Source organism: Ursus arctos, unplaced genomic scaffold, assembly GCF_023065955.2.
Source record: "Ursus arctos isolate Adak ecotype North America unplaced genomic scaffold, UrsArc2.0 scaffold_5, whole genome shotgun sequence".
NCBI lineage: Eukaryota > Metazoa > Chordata > Mammalia > Carnivora > Ursidae > Ursus > Ursus arctos.
Window position 1 is genome coordinate 87,320,318 of NW_026623067.1, and position 22,522 is coordinate 87,342,839.

Below are 22,522 nucleotides of genomic sequence, written 5' to 3' on the forward strand. Positions count from 1 at the left end.
AAGCACTAAAAAGGACACTTAACATCATTATTATCAGAGAAATGCAAAATTAAAGCCATAATTATTACTGCCACACATCCACCAGAAAACTAAAATTATAGACGGACCATACCGAGTGTTGACAAGGATTGGAAGCTATTGGAATTCTCATTTATTGCTGATGGGAGTGTAAAATGGTGCAACCACTTTAGAAAATGTCCAGCAATTTGTAATAAAAGTAAACACACACCTATCCTACAACTTGCCAATTCCACTGCTAAGTATTTGCCCATGAGAAATGTAAGCATGCATAATATGTTAACAAAAAATAGACTATTCCTAGCATGTTAATGGTCCTAAACTAGAAAAAGACCAGGTGTCCATCAATAGAGGAATGAATAAACTGTGGTGTCCAGGGTAAGACATCCCTCTACAGCAGGATCCTATTCAGCAGCAAAAAGGAGTGAATTACTGAACAACACTGCAACATGAATAAGTCACAGAAGCATTAGTTAAGTGAAAAAAACCTTATATAAAGTATATACTGTATGATTCCATTTGTGCAAACTTAGGCAAAACTGCTCTGTGGTGAGGGAAAAGAAACAGAACAGTGACTGCCTCTGGGGTGGGAATAAGGATTGACTAAAAGGCATGTGAGAATATCAGTGGGAAATCATAATGTTCTCTATCTCGGTAGGGGTTTGGGCTCAACAGAAGCATCTGTTTGTTACAATCAGCAAATGTACACTTCAGGTTCAGATACTTCACTATTTGTAAATTTTACATCAAAAGAAAAAAAGTACATATTGAACTCTAATTCTATTCATGCTGAACTACATAGGAATAAGTGGGATGATGTCTGTAATTTACTTTGAAATACATTTAAAAGAAGGATGAACTGATAGAAGAGTAGAGGGATGGAAAAATTAACAGGTGTGCGATAAAGCAATTATGGGATTTAGGCGACGGGCATACTGTTGATCTTCCAACCGTTAAAACATCATTCCACCTGGATTTGTCCAGTAAAATAACAACAACAAAATCATCCAACTTTGCTGTTTGAAATTTATCATAACAGATGCTTTTGAAAAAGATGCAGAGCTGTGTATATAGTAAGTTCTCTTTTATTAGGAAGAAGTAAGACTATACATTCATCATTTGCTCATATTTGTCTAGAGAAACACTGGAAAGATAAATGGGGGGTAGACAGGAGCATGTCAGTGCATGCCTTTTAATACTGTTTTGCTCTTTGAATCGTGTAGATATATAAACTGTTCAAAACACTTGAATTTTTAAAAAGAAGACAGTTTGCCCATGGAATGAAAAAGGCTTAGGGAATCTAGCTGACCAGCCCTCCTACCCTCCCATGTTTGAAATCCATTCATTCTAAGGTCTTTGGGAGAAGAGAAAAGGCAGATGGTGGAGCTTCTTGGAAGTTTCCTTGACACTCTGCAATAGTGAGGTTTCTGTCTTAGCTACACCTTCATCCTCCTTCCTGTCCCACGCACGCACTCACATACACTCACCCACACAGAGTTATGTACGAGTAACCCCGAGGAGCCATCTCCAGTGTGGTCTCCCTACTTCTGCACCTCACACACCTCAGTTCCTCTCCCCACTCTAGGCTCCCCTCCTCAGAGCAAGGTTTTTCCAACCAGGTACACAGGATGGCAATGGTGGGGAGCAAATATCTTTAAGAACTTGCCCCCCAAAACCACCTCATCCAGGTTCTCAGGCAAGGATCCTCCCTGAGAGGTGCCACTGTGAAATGTGTCCAAGCTGAAGTGGTAGCATGACCCTGGTGAAGGAAATCACCAGCTTTCCCAGAGTTTTCCTAACATTCAGCAACCTGGGACTGATACACGGTCCATCTGTATCCTGCAATATATTTTCCCACACCTTCCCCCGCCCCAGGAACAAGCACCTAGTCCAGCAGCTGCCAGAAAACACTGCCGTCGGGGCAACCACATTCCATGCAGGTGGCCCTATGTGCAGGGCCCTCTGGTATACCAGATGTCAGTGGCAAATCAGTGAGCCAGAGGAGTAAGGAATTTTGAGGATGACAGAATATTTGGAGAGATGAGATAGACAGCATTTTTCTCAGGTAGAGGAGTGCTTGTTAAGACTGATTACTTTGGGGAAAAGCTGGGGAAGGGCAAAGACATTGACCTTAGAGCTAAAAATGAGAGCAACGAACAGCAGCCAAGAAACCCCCCTGATTACGCTGCCTGTAAAGGAGAAACATCAGAGGAGAGGTGAAATTAGAGGAGTGAGTTTTAAGTGGTGGATGGGCTGTCTGTCTTCATCAGCTCACATCGCTAATGAAATCCGAATCTCCACAGAAAGCAGGAGGATAATACAGAAATAGAAAGAACGTCAAGAGGAAGCTGGCTAGAGAAACGAGTGTCCTGGGAGAGGTGAGACGTTTAAAATTAATCAGTTGAGCCTTGCAGGAACTATCTCTGATCTTCTGCTTCCCCTTCCTGGAGCTCAGCCCTGGCTCTGGGAGAGCCTGAGCCCCTGACAAGTAGATCTGGGGGAAAGAAATCGCTAGAAGGAAAGAAAGGAATGAAAGAACGTGAGCAAAAATTACCGGGACTGCTCAGGAGAGCCTTTTATGCACAGCGCCAGGGGCGGCCTCAGGTACCGTGGGACAAGTTGCTCTCTGCACAGACTGCACAGTGTGGGGAGCACCTGGCACGGCCCCCGTATTTTTTTCCTTTCCGGCTGTCAGTCTGGGGGTTGCCTGTGGAGGGAACGCTATCTTCTAGGTGGGGCTGGGAAGGCCCAGGCTCTCTAGAAAGCCTGGGCAAGTCTCAGGGTGGCTTCCTCTCCTCACCCCTTGCCCCCACTGGGGAACTAGGAATGTTCGTGTTTGTACTAGAACAGAAGACCCATCTATTCTTGCTTCTGCCGGTGAAGACACTGTTCAGGGAGGCTCAGCAAGCTTATAGACCCAGAGAGTAGTTATTTCTCCAGTTCCTGGTGGGCATGAGCACAGCCACAGGCTGTCCTTGGAGACAGCTAAGGGACCTTCCTGACAGTCTGAAAGAACCCTACTAGTCTTTCCAAGTAGAGTAGCTCCAGGCGAATTGTTATTGAGAGAAAGGTGTTCAACAGCTCTTCCCAGCCTTTGACTTTCTTGAACCCCTGAGCTCTAGAAGCCTGACATCTAGAATCTTCTCCCATTTTGGCAATGTCTTCTACAAGGGAAAGTCTGCTTTCAATTATTTTTGGCTCAACAAAAATGAGACAATGGGGTAAAAAGTATGTGAGCTTTGGGGGTGCCTGGGTAGCTCAGTCAGCATCTGACTCTTGATTTCGGCTCAGGTCATGATCTCAGGGTCATGGTATCAAGCCCTATACTGGGCTCTGTGTTCACCATGTAGTCTCCTTGAGATTCTTGCCCTCCCCTTTTTGCTGCCTCTCCCCCCCTCGCTCATGTGCGCTCGTGCTCTCTAAATAGATAAATAAATAAATAAATAAATAAATAAATAAATAAATAAATAAAATCTTGGGGGAAGAAAAAGTATGTGAGCTTCAGCATCACACTGATCTGAGTTCAAATCCTGACTGTACCACACGCCATGAAGCACTGGGCAAACAACACAGCCTCTGAAAGCCTTGGGTCCCCCACCTGCAAAATAAAGATATTAATTCCCAATCTGCTGCCATGTACTTTAATTAGCAGCAATTTGTACACAGGTGCCTAATGTAGCACTTACCCCCAGAAGTGCTCCCCAAATGTTCCCTTTCCCCTTTGTCAACTTGATCCAGTGATCTCCACTTCAAATTCTTTAAAATAATGGTAACTTTCAGGGAAAGTCCTACCTACCCACAGCTACATTGTTCTTCAAGTAGATTTATTTATTTTTTATTTTTTTTAGTTTGAATGAGTTTGGGCAGACTTTATACTAAGTCTCTAGCACTCGTTTTCTTAAGCACCTTTACCTAACTACTCTAACCTGAGGGCACCTAACAAAGGTACCTTAGGCTCCTCCCTGCCTCTCAGTTGCTCATCTCAAATCTTGCTCTGTGGCCACGACAGCCTGTGTATCTGTGAGGCACTGGCCTTAGTAAAAGGCTGAGAGTTGTCCCTCAATATCTGTTATGGGCTGAATGTGTCTCCCTAAAATTCCTAAGTTAAAGTCTCAACCCCAGCACCTGAGAATGTGACTATATTTAGAAATAACGTCTTTAAAGAAACAATTACATTAGAATGGGTGAACCCTACACCAATATGACTGATGTCTTAATAACAGGAAGAGGAAACTTGGACATAGACATACATATGGGAGAATGCCATGTGAACATGAATAGACCACCTGCAAGCCAAGGAGAGTAGTCTCAGAAGGCGCTAACAATGCTGACATTTTGATCTCAGACTTCTAACTTCCAGAACTGCAAGAAAATAAATTTCTGTTGTCTAAGCCACCAGTCTGTGGTATTTTGTCATAGCAGCCCTAACAGACTCTTACAACATCCGTTCTCTCCTTTTTCATTTTAGAAATAGAGTTTTGTCTTCGCTAAACATATGGCTGTCCAGCTAGACACGACATTTCTCAAGCTTCTCACAGTAAGATTCAGCCACGTGATGAAGTCTGAGCCAGTGGGATATAAGTGAAAGTGATGTGGCAACTTCCAGGTCACACCTTTCAGGCGAAGGCTTCTTGCATTCCATTTCCATCTGCCCCTTCCTGCTCACAGGAGATGGCACCAGCAGAGCAGCTTCCTTGCACAAAGAGAGGGAACACAGCTGAGCTGCCCTCCAACGCTAGACCACCCTCCTCTGTACTCAGGGTGTTAGCACGTGAGAAGTGCATTGCTACCTTATCTACGCCTCTCTGCGGTATTTTGGGCCTCTTCATTAAAGCAGCTTAGCCTGCCTTGGGGCTAATATGGCTGTTCTCCTCCAACACTCAGATCCTCTAGTTTCCAGGTTGCTTAGAAACATCTAGCTGTGGGACACCTGGGTGGCTCAGTCGGTTGAGCGTCTGCCTTCAGCTCAGGTCATGATCCCAGGGTCCTGGGATCGAGTCCTGCATCAGGCTCCTTGTCAGCGGAGAGCCTGCTTCTCTCTGCCTGCTGTTACCCTGCTTGTGTGCACTTGCTTTCTCTCTGACAAAAAAATAAATAAAATCTTAAAAAATAAATACCTGGCTGTGAGAAGAAAAGAAGCCACTAGTGCTGTGCTCTAAGTAAGACTCTCAGAAATCAGCTGGATGAAGACCTAGGATTTCAGGATCTTAGAGAGACCTCAGTTCCCCTCTGGTTTCCTTTCCCACCTAAGGGAGGTACAGAAATCTCCTCATCCATGTGGCTCACAAGTTCTTGTCCAGCCTCTGTTGGAATGTCTCCCTGAACACTGAGGCCACCTTTCACACAAGTATGAGAATGAGTGGGTGCAGGACCTCACCCATAGTCAGACAGTCCGTCCTGTGTGATCTGCAGTCAGCATCCTGTAACTCTGCCCTCCTGTTCTAGTCCCAGCCTCAAGAGAGAAAAGGAATTTATCCTTCAAGCACTACGAGATCGGGCCGCTGAACACAGGGGTACCCAAAGTCTCAGTGTCCTTAGTGTCACAGTTACTATACGCAGAGCCCCTAGATCAAAAGAAACGCCAGGCAATTCCATTTTATAAGTGGGATATTTATATTCTATAAAGCGAATATTTATATTCTAACAACTTGGTAGCTTGAAATAAAAACACACATAAAATATTTTGATTTTGTTCTTAAATAGCCACAACTTCCTACTAATGGGATGTATGCCTGTTGGGCACTGCACAGCTTCCCAAACCTGCAAGTCAGAATGGACTTACACAACCTTACTGCCTGTTCCGTGCTGATTTTTATTTAGTCCTTGCTTTTTATCGTGGTAACCACTGAAAATCCATCTTCACAAAGACACGATATCAAATCAAATACAATGTACATGTTCTGATGTTGACAGTAGAGTCCATGGAGCAAGCGACACACATGATACCCAAGAGATATTTCCCTCACAATTTAAAAATATCCTGTGGGGTTACCGTGAATTTCTATGGTACCTTGGGGTGCCTCCGTGCACAAACTGGGAACCACAGGCCTAGTCATAAGTATTTAGTTATTAAAAGTCTAGCTGGGTTCAAATGTAATCAGTTTCCACAGCTATAAAACTGGTAAAATGCAGGTATCTGCATGAGATGGGTCTTGTGAAGATTAAATGAAATTACACATTTTTAGATGTCTAGCACAGGATCTGACAAACAGAAGGTCTTTGTATCAGCTTTCTATTGCTGTATAGCAAATTACCACAAACTCAGAGACTTTCAACAATACATAATTATCATCTTACAATTTCTATTAGGAAATATAGCGTAGCTGGGTCACTTGCTTCAGGGCTTAACAGACTGCAGTCCAGGTGTTGACCAAGGCCACGGTCTCATCAAAGACTCAAATGGGGAAAAATTCACCTGTAAGCCCCCTCCCCAGGTTGATGGCAGAATTCATCTCCTCACAAGTATAGGACTGCTTTATTGCTGGCTGTGAGCCAGGGGCTGCCTTCAGCTCTCAGGCCACCCACAGTGCCCTACCATGTGACCCCCTCCACTGGCAGTTCACAACACAACAACAACACAACAGCTTGTTTCTCCAAGGCCAGCGGGCGAATTTCTCTTTCCAGGTTGAAGACAAGAGTCTCATGTAATGAAACATCATCACAGGAGTACATTTGCCATGTGATGTAATCTAATCACGGGAGTGACATCCCGTCACTTTTGCCATATTCTGTTGAATTGAAGAAACTCACAGTTTCCAACACACTCAAGAGAAAGTTATTATAAAAGAGCATGACTCACTGAAGGTCACGTTAGGGTCTATCTGCCACAGCCTCGGAATTAATATCATGTCCCCCTTCTATTCTCCAGGCTAACCATATGCCCACGTGCATCAATGGTAGCCTGTGTGGCAAGATGAGAATTCCTGGTTCGACCCTCTATGCAGATGTCAGAAGACACTTGCCTTGGGAGGAAATGGGTGGGGGACAATGCTGGCTTTGTCGTGTAGGGGAACAGGGTCCCATGAGGAGTGCTAGATGACACAGTGGAGGCACTTTCCATTTCTAGTTAATTCACTGATCCTTGCACTCATTTTTTCGACAAATTTTTATTACTCTATGAACTGGGCCCTGGTCTGGACTTGAATAGGGACAAGAAGAAAGGAAATACGATCATGGTCTCTGCACACAGGATCCCAACCAGCCACAGTGGACCCAGATTCCACTGTTTGAACCCATTTGAATGATACCTTTAAGTATATTTCTCAGCCTTGTGGCCTTTCTGAGGTCTCAGAATTGCCACTCTCTGGGAAGAGCTGTGGTCATCTATTCAATACAGATGTGGTCAACAGCCATTGGCCCTAGGGAGTGAGAGTCAAAAATCACAAAGGTGGGTTACACAGAAGAAAGAACAGGATTAGGTCAGGGAACTGGAGTTTCAGGACTCTGTCCCATAGTATATTCCTGGAAATCTCCAGAGCTCAGTTTCTTCATATTTATGGGGAAGGGGTGGTCTGAACCAATGGATATCTAACTTTCCAGCACTAAAAATCCAATTTTATTATTCCCCCAACACATACACATTTTGAAAGATTAGGTCTATCTAAGTCAGCTGCACATATTAAAAAACAGTTAATCGGTTATCTCATGAAATCAGCAGGGTTACACCAGAGTCGGTATCATTTCAGTCAGACACTGAGAAGCCAATGTTTTTGGCAGACCTAGACAGCCAGGGAGTATACTACTGAGTGCAAGACATTTAGAAACTGTGAGAAGAGTTAAGATGGCAGAGGAGTAGGGGACCCCTTTTTCAGCTGGTCCTCTGAATCGAGCTGGATAGGTACCAGACCATCCTGAACACCCACGGAATCAGCCTGAGACGCAGGGAGATACATCTGGATCTCTACAAATGAACACCTCCAGCGATGAGTATTGAGGTACGAAGCGGGGAGCCGTGAAACCGCGCACAGATATCGGAAGATAAACGGAAGGGGGAGGGAGCCGCTGCGATCGGGCGCCAGGAAGCGGTAGCCACTTGCACGGGGGAATGGGCGGGGCTCGCGGACGGCACCCGCAAAACAGCAGACTGAGACCGTGAGCCGGGAGCGCGCCACCAGACTGAAATGGAGCTCCAGTGCACTCACTGGAACCAGACTGAGACCAGGAGCTCTGGGAGCACGCGGGGGCGGCTGGCAGCTGGCGGCGTTAGAAACACAAAGGACAGAGACGGGCTGGCCCTGGAAGTGAGGGCTGGGACGCCGGGTGTGGGGCGCACATCCCGGGACGCTGCAGGGTTGAGCAGCACCAACAGAAACAGAGTTAAAGTGGCCAGAACATCAGTGGAGAATGGTCCGTGATCCCTCTGTTCTGAGACAAAGCCTGAGATTCGGCCACTGATGCTCTGACTCTCAGAAGAGGCACAGCAAACCGCTAGGGAAAGCCACCAGAGAACAAAAGTCTGGAAATACCGGCTCACAGTGTGCCCATTCCCATCCCCTCTCACAGGGGACACGGAGACTCTACCCAAACAGGGTTGCCTGAGTATCGGCGTGGCAGGCCCCTCCCCAGAAGGCAGGCTGAAAAATCAAGAAGCCCACATCCCTAAGATCCCTATAAAACAAGGGTGCATGGCCTGGGTCCCGGTCAATAATTTGGGCTCTGGACAACCCCACAACCTCTCCTCATCAGAATGATGAGAAGGAGAAGTCCCCCCGCCCAGCAAAGAAAAGACAATGAGTCTGTGGCCTCTGCCACAGAACTAATGGATATGGATATAACCAAATTATCAGAAATGGAATTCAGAGTAACAATGGTCAAGATGATGTGTAGACTTGAAAAAAGTATTAACGAAAATGTTAATGAGAATATAGAATCTCTAAGGGTGGAAATGAGAGCAAATCTGGCAGAAATTAAAAATTCTATGAGCCAAATGCAGTCAAAACTAGAGGCTCTGACGGCCATGGTGAATGAGGCAGAAGAACGTATTAGTGAATTGGAGGATGGGTTAGTAGAAGAAAAAGCTAAAACAGAATCTGGACTCAAAAAAATCCACGCTCAGGAATGTAGGTTACGGGAGATTACTGACTCAATGAAACGTTCCAATGTCAGAATCATTGGCATCCCCGAGGGGGTGGAGAAAAACAGAGGTCTAGAAGAGATATTTGAACAAATTGTAGCTGAAAACTTCCCTAATCTAGCGAGGGAAACAAACATTCGTGTCCAAGAGGCAGAGAGGACCCCTCCCAAGCTCAACCACGACAAACCTACACCACGTCACATCATAGTGCAATTTGCAAATATTAGATCCAAGGATACAGTATTGAAAGTGGCCAGGGCAAAGAAATTTCTCATGTACCAAGGCAAAGGTATCAGAATTACGTCAGACCTGTCTACACAGACCTGGAATGAGAGAAAGGGTTGGGGGAGCTTTTTTAAAGCTCTTTCAGAGAAAAACATGCAGCCAAGGATCCTCTATCCAGCAAGGCTGTCATTCAGAATTGATGGAGAAATAAAGACCTTCCAGAATCGCCAGTCATTGACCAATTTCATAACCACGAAACCAGCCCTACAGGAGATATTAAGGCGGGTTCTATAAAAGTAAAATGGCCCCAAGAGTGATACAGAACAGAAAGTCACAATCTATAGAAACAAAGACTTTACTAGCAACATGGCATCATTAAAATCATATCTCTCAATAATCAGTCTCAATGTAAATGGCCTAAATGCTCCCATAATATGCTACAGGGTTGCAGACTGGATAAAAAGACATGACCCACTCATTTGCTGTCTACAAGAGACTCATTTTGAACCTAAAGATACATTCAGACTGAAAGTGAAGGGATGGAGAACCATTTTTCACGCCAATGGACCTCAAAAGAAAGCTGGGGTAGCAATTCTCATATCAGACAGATTGGATTTTAAACTAAAGACTATAGTTGGAGACACAGAAGGGCACTGTATTATTCTTAAAGGATGTATCCAACAAGTGGATATGACAATTATAAATATCTATGCCCCCAACAGGGGAGCAGCAAGATACACAAGCCAACTCTTAACCACAATAAAAAGACATATAGATAAAAACACATTAATAGTAGGGGACCTCAACACTCCACTATCAGAAATAGAACACCCATGCAAAAAATTGACAAAGAAACAAGGGCTTTGAATGCCATACTCGACGAGTTGGACCTCATAGATATATATAGAACACTACACCCCAGAACCAAAGAATACTCATTCTATTCTAATGCCCATGGAACATTCTCAAGAACAGACCATGTTCTGGGTCACAATACAGGTCTCAACCGATACCAAAAGACTGAAATTATTCCCTGCATATTCTCAGACCACAACGCTCTGAAATTGGAACTCAACCACAAGGAAAAATTTGGAAGAAACTCAAACACTTGGAGACTAAGAACCATCCTGTTCAGGAATGATTCGATAAACCAGGAAATCAAAAATCAATTTAAACAATTTATGGAGACCAACGAGAATGAAAACACAATGGTCCAAAACCTATGGGACACTGCAAAGGCAGTCCTAAGGGGGAAATACATAGCCATCCAAGCCTCACTCAAAAGAATAGAAAATTCTAAAATGCAGTTGTTTTTGTTTTTGTTTTTGTTTATTTATTTGACAGAGACAGCCAGTGAGAGAGAGAACACAAGGAGGGGGAGTGGGAGAGGAAGAAGCAGGCTCCTAGCAGAGGAGCCTGATGTGGGGCTCGATCCCAGAACGCTGGGATCACGCCCTGAGCCGAAGGCAGACGCTTAACGACTGCGCCACCCAGGCACCCCTAAAATGCAGTTTTTATATTCTCACCTCAAGAAGCTGGAACAGCAACAGAGGGACAGGCCTAATCCACGCACGAAGAAGCAGTTGACCAAGATTAGAGCAGAAATCAATGAATTAGAAACCAGGAGTACAGTAGAGCAGATCAACAGAACTAGAAGCTGGTTCTTTGAGAGAATCAATAAAATTGGCAGACCACTGGCAAGACTTATCCAAAAGAATAGAGAAAGGGCCCAGATTATTAAAATTATGAATAAAAAAGGAGAGGTCACAGCCAACACCAATGAAATTGGAAGGATTATTAGAAACTTTTAGCAACAGCTATATGCCAATAAATTAAGCAATCTGGAAGAGATGGAGGCCTTCCTGGAAACCTATAAACTACCAAGATTGAAACCGTAAGAAATTGATTTCTTAAACAGGCCAATTAATTATGAAGAGATTGAGTCAGTGATAAACAACCTTCCAAATAACAAAACTCCAGGCCCGGACGGTTTTCCTGGGGAATTCTACCAAACATTCAAAGAAGAAATAATACCTATTCTCCTAAAGCTATTTCAAAAAATAGAAACAGAAGGAAAGCTACCAAACTCATTCTATGAGGCCAATATTACCTTGATCCCCAAACCAGGCAAAGACCCCCTCAAAAAGAAGAATTACAGACCGATCTCCCTAATGAATATGGACGCCAAAATCCTCAACAAGATACTTGCTAATAGAATCCAACAGTACATTAAAAGGATTATCCATCATGACCAAGTGGGATTCATCCCTGGGATGCAAGCGTGGTTCAATATTCGCAAATCAATCAGCGTGATACATCATATCAACAAGAAAAGACTCACGAACCATATGATCCTCTCAATCGATGCTGAAAAAGCATTTAACAAAATACATCATCCTTTCCTGATTAAAACCCTTCAGGGTGTAGGAATAGAAGGTACATTTCTCAATCTCATAAAAGCCATCTATGAAAAGCCTACTGCAAATATTATTCTCAATGGGGAAAAGCTGGAAGCCTTTCACTTAAGATCAGGAACTCGACAAGGATGCCCACTCTCGCCACTATTATTCAACATAGTACTAGAAGCCCTTGCAACAGCAATCAGATGACAAAAAGGGATCAAAGGTATTCAAATAGGCAAAGAAGAAGTCAAAATGTCTCTCTTCGCAGATGACATGATACTCTATATGGAAAACCCAAAAGAAGCCACTCCCAAACTATTAGAAGTTATAGAGCAATTCAGTAACATGGCGGGATACAAAATCAATGCTCAGAAATCAGTTGCATTTCTAAACATGAATAACGAGACCAAAGAAAGAGAAATTAGGGAATCCATCCCATTTACAATAGCACCAAAAACCATACGTTACCTTGGAATTAACTTAACCAGAGACGTAAAGGACCTATATTCTAGAAACTATAAATCACTCTTGAAAGACACTGAGGAAGACACAAAAACATGGAAAAATATTCCATGCTCATGGATCGGAAGAATTAACATAGTTAAATTGTCCATGCTACCCAGAGCAAACTACACTTTCAATGCTATCCCGATCAAAATACTGATGACATTTTTTAAAAAACTGGAACAAATAGTCCTTAAATTTGTATGGAACCAGAAAAGGCCCCAAATCGCCAAGGAACTGTTAAAAAGGAAAAACAAAGCTGGGGGCATCACAATGCCGGATTTCGAGCTGTACTACAAAGCTGTGATCACAAAGACAGCATGGTACTGGCACAAAAACAGACACATAGACCAATGGAACAGAATAAAGAACCCAGAACTGGACCCTCGGCTCTTTGGGCAACTAATCTTTGATAAAGCAGGAAAAAACATCCGGTGGAAAAAAGACAGTCTCTTCAATAAATGGCGCTGGGAAAATTGGACAGGTACATGCAAAAGAATGAAACTTGACCACTCTCTCACACCATACACAGAGATAAACTCCAAATGGTTGAAAGACCTCGATGTGAGACAGGAATCCATCAAAATCCTAGAGGAGAACATAGGCAGCAACCTCTACAACATCGGCCAAAGCAACATTTTTCGTGACACATCTCCAAAGGCAAGAGAAACAAAAGATAAAATTAACTTGTGGGACTTCATCAAGATAAAAACCTTCTGCACAGCCACGGAAACAGTCAAAAAACTAAGAGGCAGCCCACGGAATGGGAGAAGATATTTGCAAATGATGCTACAGATAAAAGACTGGTATCCAAGATCTACAAAGAACTTCTCAAACTCAATACGTGAGAAACAAATAAACAAATCATAAAATGGGCAGAAGATATGAACAGACACTTTTCCAATGAAGACATACAAATGGCTAACAGACACATGAAAAAATGTTCAAAATCATCAGCCATCAGGGAAATTCAAATCAAAACCACTTTGAGATACCACCTTATGCCAGTTAGAATGGCAAAAATGGACAAGGCAAGAAACAACAATTGCTGGAGAAGATGTGGAGAAAGGGGATCCCTCCTACATTGTTGGTGGGAATGCAAGTTGGTACAGCCACTCTGGAAAACAGTGTGGATCCCTTAAAAAGTTAAAAATTGAGCTACCCTATGACCCAGCCATTGCACTACTGAGTGTTTACCCCAAAGATAAAGACGTAGTGAAGAGAAGGGCCATATGCACCCCAATGTTCATAGCAGCATTGTCCACAATAGCCAAATCGTGGAAGGAACTGAGATGCCCTTCAACAGATGAATGGATTAAGAAGTTGTGGTCCATATATACAATGGAATATTACTCAGCTATCAGAAAGAACGAGTTCTCAACATTTGCTGCAACATGGACGGCACTGGAGGAGATAATGCTAAGTGAAATAAGTCAAGCAGAGAAAGACAACTATCATATGATTTCTCTCATCTATGGAACATAAGAACTAGGATGATCGGTAGGGGAAGAAAGGGATAAAGAAACGGGGGTAATCAGAAGGGGGAATGAAGCATGAGAGACTATGGACTATGAGAAACAAACTGAGGACTTCAGAGGGGAGGGGGTGGGGGAATGGGATAGACCGGTGATGGGTAGTAAGGAGGGCACGTATTGCATGGTGCACTGGGTGTTTTACGCAACTAATGAATCATCAAACTTTACATCAGAAACCAGGGATGTACTGTATGGTGACTAACATAATAAAAAAAATTAAAATAAAAAAAAAAGACACTTAGAAACTGATAAATGCTCATGGCACCCAACACTAATGCTGAGGCCCTTCACACATACAGGCGCCTGGCCTATCCAATATTTCCTCATAGTGGTATGTGAGCCCCCAGGTAATCCTAGAGATGACTTAGGTGTTATATCATTTTTATAGGTATGCATTTATTTTAATATGCAGTAATAAAAAGTTATAACTAGCCCATCAAACCAATGAGATATCTATTAAACTGCATGAAAAAACTTGAGAATAAGTAAGTACAATCCATGTGCTACACAACTATGGTAAATACGGGAGGGCCATATGCAAATGACCAGCATTTGATAAACCTTTGTTTCCCTTTCCCTGCATTCTGTGAGGCTGCTTGAATGTATTTCCTTTCTGGCCAACCCCCACACACCACTCCAATTCCTCTTGGCTCTACAAAGAATAGGGCTCTTAGACACACTGGGAAAATGGTGCTCAGATCAGCCAAACTGGCTAACCAGCTATTTGATTTCTATGTTTTGAACTGCTGATCAGCTATTTTAACAAGAGCCCTAGCTTTCTCATCCCTATAATTTGCTGTCAAGTATCAGACTGCAAATCAAACCATGACAATGGTCAGGGATATTTTGCCTTGAGATTTAAAAAATAATATTTTTCTCACTAAGGATCAAACACAGGCTGTTTCACTCAGAAACACATCAAGCGCTGCACCTATGTGTTGCCTTGACGCTACTCCTGACCTTCTTCTTGTTGACACATTAGGATGCCTGCTTTAAAAATCTTTCTTTTTATTCCTCAGCATTTTTCCTGGCAAGAAGTTGACAGTGAGAAAGTGCATAATAAGCCTAGAGCCTTGACACTGGTGATTACCAGGAGACTAAAAGGGATCTCTGTCTGTCTGTCTTTGTCCGCAGGCCCCCCTTCCCAGCTCAGCACTGTGGACAGAGAACCATGCCACACTTTCTTATTTGTACTCACTATATTCCTCAGAAGTACATTTTTCAAAGAGAGGAAATTGGTATCTTCATATCTTTTATGGATGGGATACCTTCTTCCTATCTTTAATAGTTTGGAAATTCTTTTTAGAAACCCAGATGAGGAGGAAAAGAATAAATCTTGGTTTCGGCCTTGGAGTTCCCTTAAAGAGGAAGCAAGAATGAAGGCCTCACACCAAGGTTGAGAGAGCAACAGTACCATTTCATGTGTCCAGAAGGATGGTGCTACATCACTGTCCTATCCACCCTTTCATGAGGCAGGAGGTAAGGGAGAAGGGAGTCATCCCAAACTCAGCTTCAGTGCAGGAATTAAGGGATGAGGGACATTTGTCTTGTACAAAGGCAAATGCACTGATAATGGCTTGTTGGATGGTGGCAGTTAACATCTGCTTATTTATTACAAAGTAAAATATGCTTCTAGTTTGAAGAAAATAGAATGGCTAGTAGGAACGCCATCTGATTTATTTCTCTGAAAGATTTTGAACACTTTTACCTCTTCCATTGGTGAATGGCACGCTGGAACCTTCCCCCACCCTCTTTTCTCCCCTCTCCTCTGCCCTTTTAGAATCTGCTTCCAGTCTGCCCAAATTCTAAGCTCCTTATAGCATCCCTGGCTTCCATTATATGTCTCTCTTCTGATGTGACTCAGCTCTTGGACTTACTGCTCCTTCCTGGCCTATGGTTTCCACATCCCTCAGGATGCTCAGAAGCCCAGCAAAGGGAGACAGCACAACTCACAGTGGAAATATTCTGTAAGTCCTGGGAGGAGGGAGAATATAGGAATTAGAGGAGGAGTGGTCAACACATTCTTTTCTTGGGAGACTGTTCTTTAATTTTTATCCCTGTTGGAATTTGGGGGAACACAGTCACCTTATGAACATATTTTAAGCTCTGTTATGCCAGTCATGACAATAACAGCAACTGTAATATTTCACATCAGTACAGCTTGAGTTACATTTCAAGGACCTTCCCTACCTACTGTCTCATACATCCCCAATGCAATTCTAGCAGAGGATACTCTCGAAGACCTGCCTTGATTAAACATCTTCAAGGAGGTGGTGTAAACTAACAGAATTCACAAGAATCTCCCTATGTTCATGGCCACAAAGTGGAGCAATGCCTTCAAATCACTAGCTCACAGATGCCAAAGGGGGTTTAGGAGGGTGAAAGGGAGGGGACCATAAAAGTTTATGGGACAATCTTGACAGTGAAAAGGGATGCTCTTAATAATTCATCTGGGACCACAGGACCATCCTAGGCAAACTAGAAGGTATAGTCACAATTCTAAGATGCAGGGGCCCTGCTAGACTTTGCCTCCTCACCTACCCCATTCAGAGCCCTTTCCCTGCAACAAATTAACTTTGTGATGTTGAACTTACACAAACTGAGATTTATTTAGGATGCATGCAGAACACTAGGGATGGAGAAGGGTAGACTTCCAGAAAATATATCTAAAGGGCATACAGGGGAAGAAAAAAAGTATTGCTCATCAGATTGAACTATATGGGAAGGTACTGGCAATGTAATTCAGAGCAAGATAGGTGACTCTGCTGAAACAGAAGAATATTTCACAATAAACCACTCCCTTTCATTATCTTGTCAGCCCAAGGGCAGCCATCTTGGGCTACTTTATCTAGTTGATTATAAAGGTAGTAGGCTGCTTATAGGACTCTCAATAAAGCCAGCTGCTGGGTATTAGGGGGAGCAAAATAGGTGAAGATATTAGCCTAGCACATGAGAAAGAAAGCTTCCCCCATTGTGGAGTCACATGTAAGTGATGACATTCCTCCAAATTTGGGTTACCTGTGTGTGGCAGGGGTCACAGTTCAAACAAAAACTACACTCCTGCAGAATCTGGCATCAGCTCTAGTTTAAACTGTATCCTGGAGGATTCAGGCCTACCTGGGGATAATTAGAAGACTATTGGGGCAACCTTCTGGAAGCTCTAGTTGGATAAATTGAGGAGTCAAGTTAGTAAGGAAGGAGGGAATGTTTCAGGCACACAGAGTCTGTCACTCAAATGGTCCCCAACTAATACAGTCCATCTAGAGAGGACAATTTAGATGGCTATATCTCTTTTTAAAATACCAACCTAAAGCCAGAACTACCCAAATACCAAACCCCAGGCAAGGCTGTCACAATAAAGAAAATTACAACCAATAACCCTGATGAACAAAGTTGCAAAAATCCTCAACAAAATATTAGGAAATCAAATTCAACAATTCATCAAAAGGATCATACACCATGATCAAGTGGGATTTATTCCAGGAATGCAAGGATGGTTCAACATCTGCAAATCAATCAATGTGATACACCACATTAATAAAAGATAAAAATTATATGATCATCTCAATAGATGCAGAAGTAGTTGACAAAATTCAACATCCATTGACAAAAGTGGGTAAAGAGGGAACGTACCTTAACATAATAAAGGTCACACAGGACAGGCCTACAGCTAACATCATAATCAATGATGAAAAGCTTGAAAGCTTTTCCTCTAAGATCAGGAATAAAACAAGGATGCCCATTCTTACCACTTTATTCAACATATTATTGGAAGTCTTAGCCAGAGCAATTAGGCAAGACAAAGAAATAAAAGACATCCAAGTCAGAAAGGAAGAAATAAAATTATCACTCTTTGCAGATGACAGTATATCATATACAGAAAACCCCAAAAACTCCACCAAAAAACTGGTAGAACTAATTGGAGAATTCATTAAGTTTGCAGAATACAAATCAATATACAGAAATCTGTTGCATTTCTAACTATCAGAAGAGAAATTAAGAAAACAATCCCATTTACAATTGCATCAAAAATAATACATAGGAATAAAAATAACCAAGGAGGTGAAAGATGTATACATTGAAACTATAAGACACTGATGAAAGAAACTGAAGACGATACAAATAAATGGGAAGGTATGCCATACTCATGGATTGGAAGAAGTAATATTGTTAAAATGTCCATAGGTCCTAAAGCAATCTACAGGTTCAGTGCAATCCCTATCAAAATCCCAAAAGCATTTTTCACAGAAATCAAACTAACAATCCTAAAGTTTGTGTGAAACCACAAAAGATACATAATAACCAAACAATCTTGAGAAAGGAGAACAATGCTGGAGGCATCATGCTCCCTGATTTCAAACTCTATTACAAAGCTATAGTTTAGTAACCAAAACTGTGTAAGATTGGCATAAAAAAAAGACACATAAATCAGTGAAACAGAATAGAGAACCCAGAAATAAACCCACACAAATATGGTCAATTAGTTTATGACAAAGGAGCCAAGAATTTACAATGGGGAATGGACAGTCTCTTCAACAAATGGTGCTGGAAAAATTGGACAGCCACATGTAAAAGAATGAAACTGGACCCCTATCTTACAGCATACACCAAAATTAACCCAAAGTGGATTAACGACTTGAATGTAAGACCAGAAACCATAAAACTCCTAGAAGAAAACATAGGCAGTAAGCCACTATACACCCAACTTAGTGACAATTACTTTGGATTTGACACCAAAAACAAAGGTAACAAAAGAAAAACTCAAAGTTGACAAAAGAAAAACAAAAGAACACATGGGACTACATCAAACTAAAAAGCCTCTGTATAGCAAAGGAAACCATCAACAAAATGAAAAGGCAACCTAACAAATGGGAGAAAATATTTGCAAATCATTTCTGATAAGGGGTTAATATCCAAAATATATAAAGAATTCATACAACTCAATAGCAAAGAAAACAATCCAATTTTTAAAATGGGCAGAGGATCTGAACATTTTTCCAAAGATGACATACAAATGGCCCACAGGTACATGAAAAGATGCTCAACATCACTAATCATTAGGGAATTGCAAATCAAAGTAATGAGATATCACCTCACACTATTAGAATATATCACCAAGAAGATAAGAAATAACAAGTGTTGGCAAGGATTTGGAGAAAAGGGAATGCTTACGGTTGGCTGCAATGTAAACTGTTGTAGCCACTATGGAAAACAGAATGAAGGTTCCTCAAAAATTTAAAAACAGAACTATCATATGATCCAGCAATTCCACTTCTGGTATTTATTAAAAGAAAATAAAATACTAATTCTAAAAGATATCTGCACTGCCATGTTCACTGCAGCATGATTTACAATATCCAAGATATGGAAACAATCTAAGTTTCCACTGATGGATGAATAAAGAAATTTTAAAAATAAATGAAATCTTGACATCTGCAACAACATGGGTGAAATTTGAGGGCATTATGCTAAGTAAAGTAAGTGACACAGAATGACCAATACTGCACGATCTCACTTATATGTGGAATTTAAAACAAAAGCGCGCGCACACACACACACACACACACACACACACAGCAAAGAGTCAAACTGATATACAGAGAACAGATTGGTGGTTGCCAGCATGGGGAAGGGGGGAGAAATGGGTGAAAAGGGGTCCAAGGTACAAATTTCCAGTTACAAAATAAATCCTGGGAATGTAAAGTACACCATGGTGACTACAGTTCACAGAACTATATTGCATATTTGAAAGTTCCTAAGAGAGTAGATCTTAAGAGTCCTTAAAAAAATGTGTTAACTATGTAGTGTCAGATGTTAACTAGACTTATCGTGGTAATCATTTTGCAAAATATAAAAATATCCAATCATTATGTGGTATACCTGAAACTAATATGTTATATGTCAATTATACTTCAAAAAACAAAACAAAACAAAAAAACCGACCAAGCAACAAAGTTAATCACTCGCAGCAACAGCAGTAGGCAGAGTAACGTCTTGCACCTGTTCTCCAAATCCCAATCCCCACAGAGCAAAATGATTAGGTCCAAGTGTTGCCTGCACATGCAGTGGGGTGGGTTATAGAAAGGGGGCCCTGAGATTAGGAAATCCCCATCTCATACAAGAGTGTCTGAAAACCCTGCCCATTCTCCTTTCCAGGGAGAACCATTATCTTTATTACCCTGGAATGTAAATCTGTTCTGGGGAGGGGAAAAAGATACCACAATCTTTTAAAATATGTGATGAGGGGTGCCTGGGTGGCACAGCGGTTAAGCGTCTGCCTTCGGCTCAGGGCGTGATCCCGGCGTTCTGGGATCGAGCCCCACATCAGGCTCCTCCGCTATGAGCCTGCTTCTTCCTCTCCCACTCCCCCTGCTTGTGTTCCCTCTCTCACTGGCTGTCTCTATCTCTGTCAAATAAATAAATAAAATCTTAAAAAATAAAATAAAATCTGTGATGAAAGAGGCATTCCTATCTTTCTAAGGCCGCCTGCTTATACAAACACTCTCCAAAACATAGTCTGAATTGACTATCAATGCCTAGGCATCTAGAAACTTGGTGGAGAATCATTTCCCAATACGTATGCCAACACTGATGAACTTGCGTCTGGCGGAGAAGGTAGCTAAAAAAGTTACTAACTGATGGACTGAATTTTTTTTTCAGCAAAGTATCAAGTAAGATTATTCACAAAGAAAGGGTGCTGCAGTTGGGGAGGGTTTTTTTGTCTTGTTGTGTTTTTTAAGGCAATGGAGAATGGAAAAGTACTGGAGGACAGTGGAAGAGGGGGCTAAGACCCAGAGAAGGCTTCTCCGGCATCAGGGATCCACCTAAGGTTGAGACGGTGAATGTGGTGGCCCAGCAAAGACCTCACGCTGGAAGGTGGCTAAAGGCGCAGGGCGCTGCGGAGCCAGCACAGTGGGCTCCGAGAGAGGTGAGGGCAGAGGCTGGAGGGGCTGAATGATGGACCAGAGACCGAGGCAGGATTCCCTAACCCTTTGCAGCTGGTGGCACGCGGGGTAAATGGAGTCAACTTGCAGTGGGAGGCCCCCACCTGGGATGGCTCCCGGTGGAGCAACCGGGCACGTCGGAAGGACGCTCAGAGCTACAGAAGGAAATCAAGCTCCAGGGGAGTTCATAACTGGGAAGATACCCAAGGTCAACACAAGGCTGATATTAGGAGTGAGGGACGGAGACAGCTGGAAGGGCTTAAGTCTATCCGCAGAGTAGCAGTACCTCAACAGTCGTGAGTCTTCTGCAGCGTAAACAGGCTCTCCGTTCGCGGGCAATTCCACACGGAGCATGGCCCCACGTTCCCCTCGCTCAGTCTCAAAGGCACCGGCAGGCCTAGAGGGCTGTGAGCTCTGCTTCGCGTCTGCGTCAGCTCGCGGCCGCACCAGGCTCCTCTCCTCCGCGAACGCCCTCCCTCCCTCCCCAGGTGCCTCCAGCTTCTGGGTGTTTCGGCCCCGGGCCTCCGGGAGGGTGGGGCTGCGGGGCTCCCGCCCACTTCCACCAGCGCCCACCACACAATCGCTCTCCTTGGGGCTCCTATGTTGGGTTGCACAAACATTGCAGAGAGGGAGGATGGAGACCATGAAAAGCAAGGGCACTGAGAATACTAGGTCTTATAATTAATTTAGGAGATACTAGGACTCGGGGAATTGGTTTTCAAAGTGCTTGAATATGGCTCTAGCCAGTTGAGCAACGAGGTTGTGTGTGAACTCTTCAGAGAGTATAAAAGGGTATAAAACTTCAGGCCTGCAGAACAGCCTGCCTTCTCTGAACAGCTGCCAGCAGTGACCCTCAGGATATGGCACTGATTTGGTTCAGGCCCCAAAGTCTCTACCAACGGCCTCATCAAATGAGATTATGCCCCAGGCGTTCTGTGAAGATTCTTTGAGTAAGCATTACTCTGAGAACATGGCAGCCGGCCAGGGCCTCTTAATGTTTTGCTGGGGTTAATGTTCCCACTCGTGGTTTAGTTTCTCCTTTCTTTCTCCTTTTTCTCCCCTGTCTACCTCTCTTTCTGTCACAGTGCTGCCGTTGATGGTTGATCGTGTAACACTCAGCTGGTATGGTTGATTTGCAAACTCAGCCCTCAGGAGATTCGTTTCCACACACAACCTCTGGCCTCTCTCCCCCAGGGCCTGATTCAAGGGCTCAGGGACTCACAGCCAAGCAAGTGTCAGGAAGAGGCAAGAGTAATTTTGAGGTAGAATTATGGTTTCCTACCCCCCCCACACACACATAAAAATTAAAGTTACTAAAATAACTGAACATAACCTTACTAGGTATTGCTAATCACTTAATAAGCATTACCATCTTGTCCCAGATTTCCTGGGTTCCTTTAACATATCTACAGTCACCTACAAACCTGCAGAAGGTTCCAGAACATTCTTTGTAGCTTCTTCCTCTCCAGAGGCCTTTTTTCTCTCATCAGCTTTGAACGCTCAGCCACTTTAGTTCACACTGACTTTCCAGAGAAAATAAAGGGACTCAGGCTGCTAAATTTTACTCAACTCAAAGTATTTGCATTTGTAATAGACTGGATTAGCCTTTTCTCCACACCACTGGAATTTTTTTTTTTTTTTTTCAATTGCTTACCAGCCCTTCCTCCAGGCTTGCATCAAGCTAACTCTTTGGAGGATTCCAGACACCAAGAAACAAATCAATGTGCACCCTGATGCTTTTGCCTGATGATTGAATGTTAGAATCATTCCTAATTCTGGCACTACTTTTTTCCTTAGTACTGAACAAGGTCTGATCACCTT

The 22,522-nt window shown here is 42.9% G+C and overlaps 1 long non-coding RNA gene across 1 annotated transcript in view; it reads right to left on the bottom strand.

Moving 5' to 3' along the window:
- LOC113255011 (uncharacterized) overlaps window positions 1-22,522 on the bottom strand; it is a 32,642-nt gene that overhangs the window by 1,779 nt on the left and 8,341 nt on the right. The gene's annotated exons all lie outside the window — the stretch shown is intronic.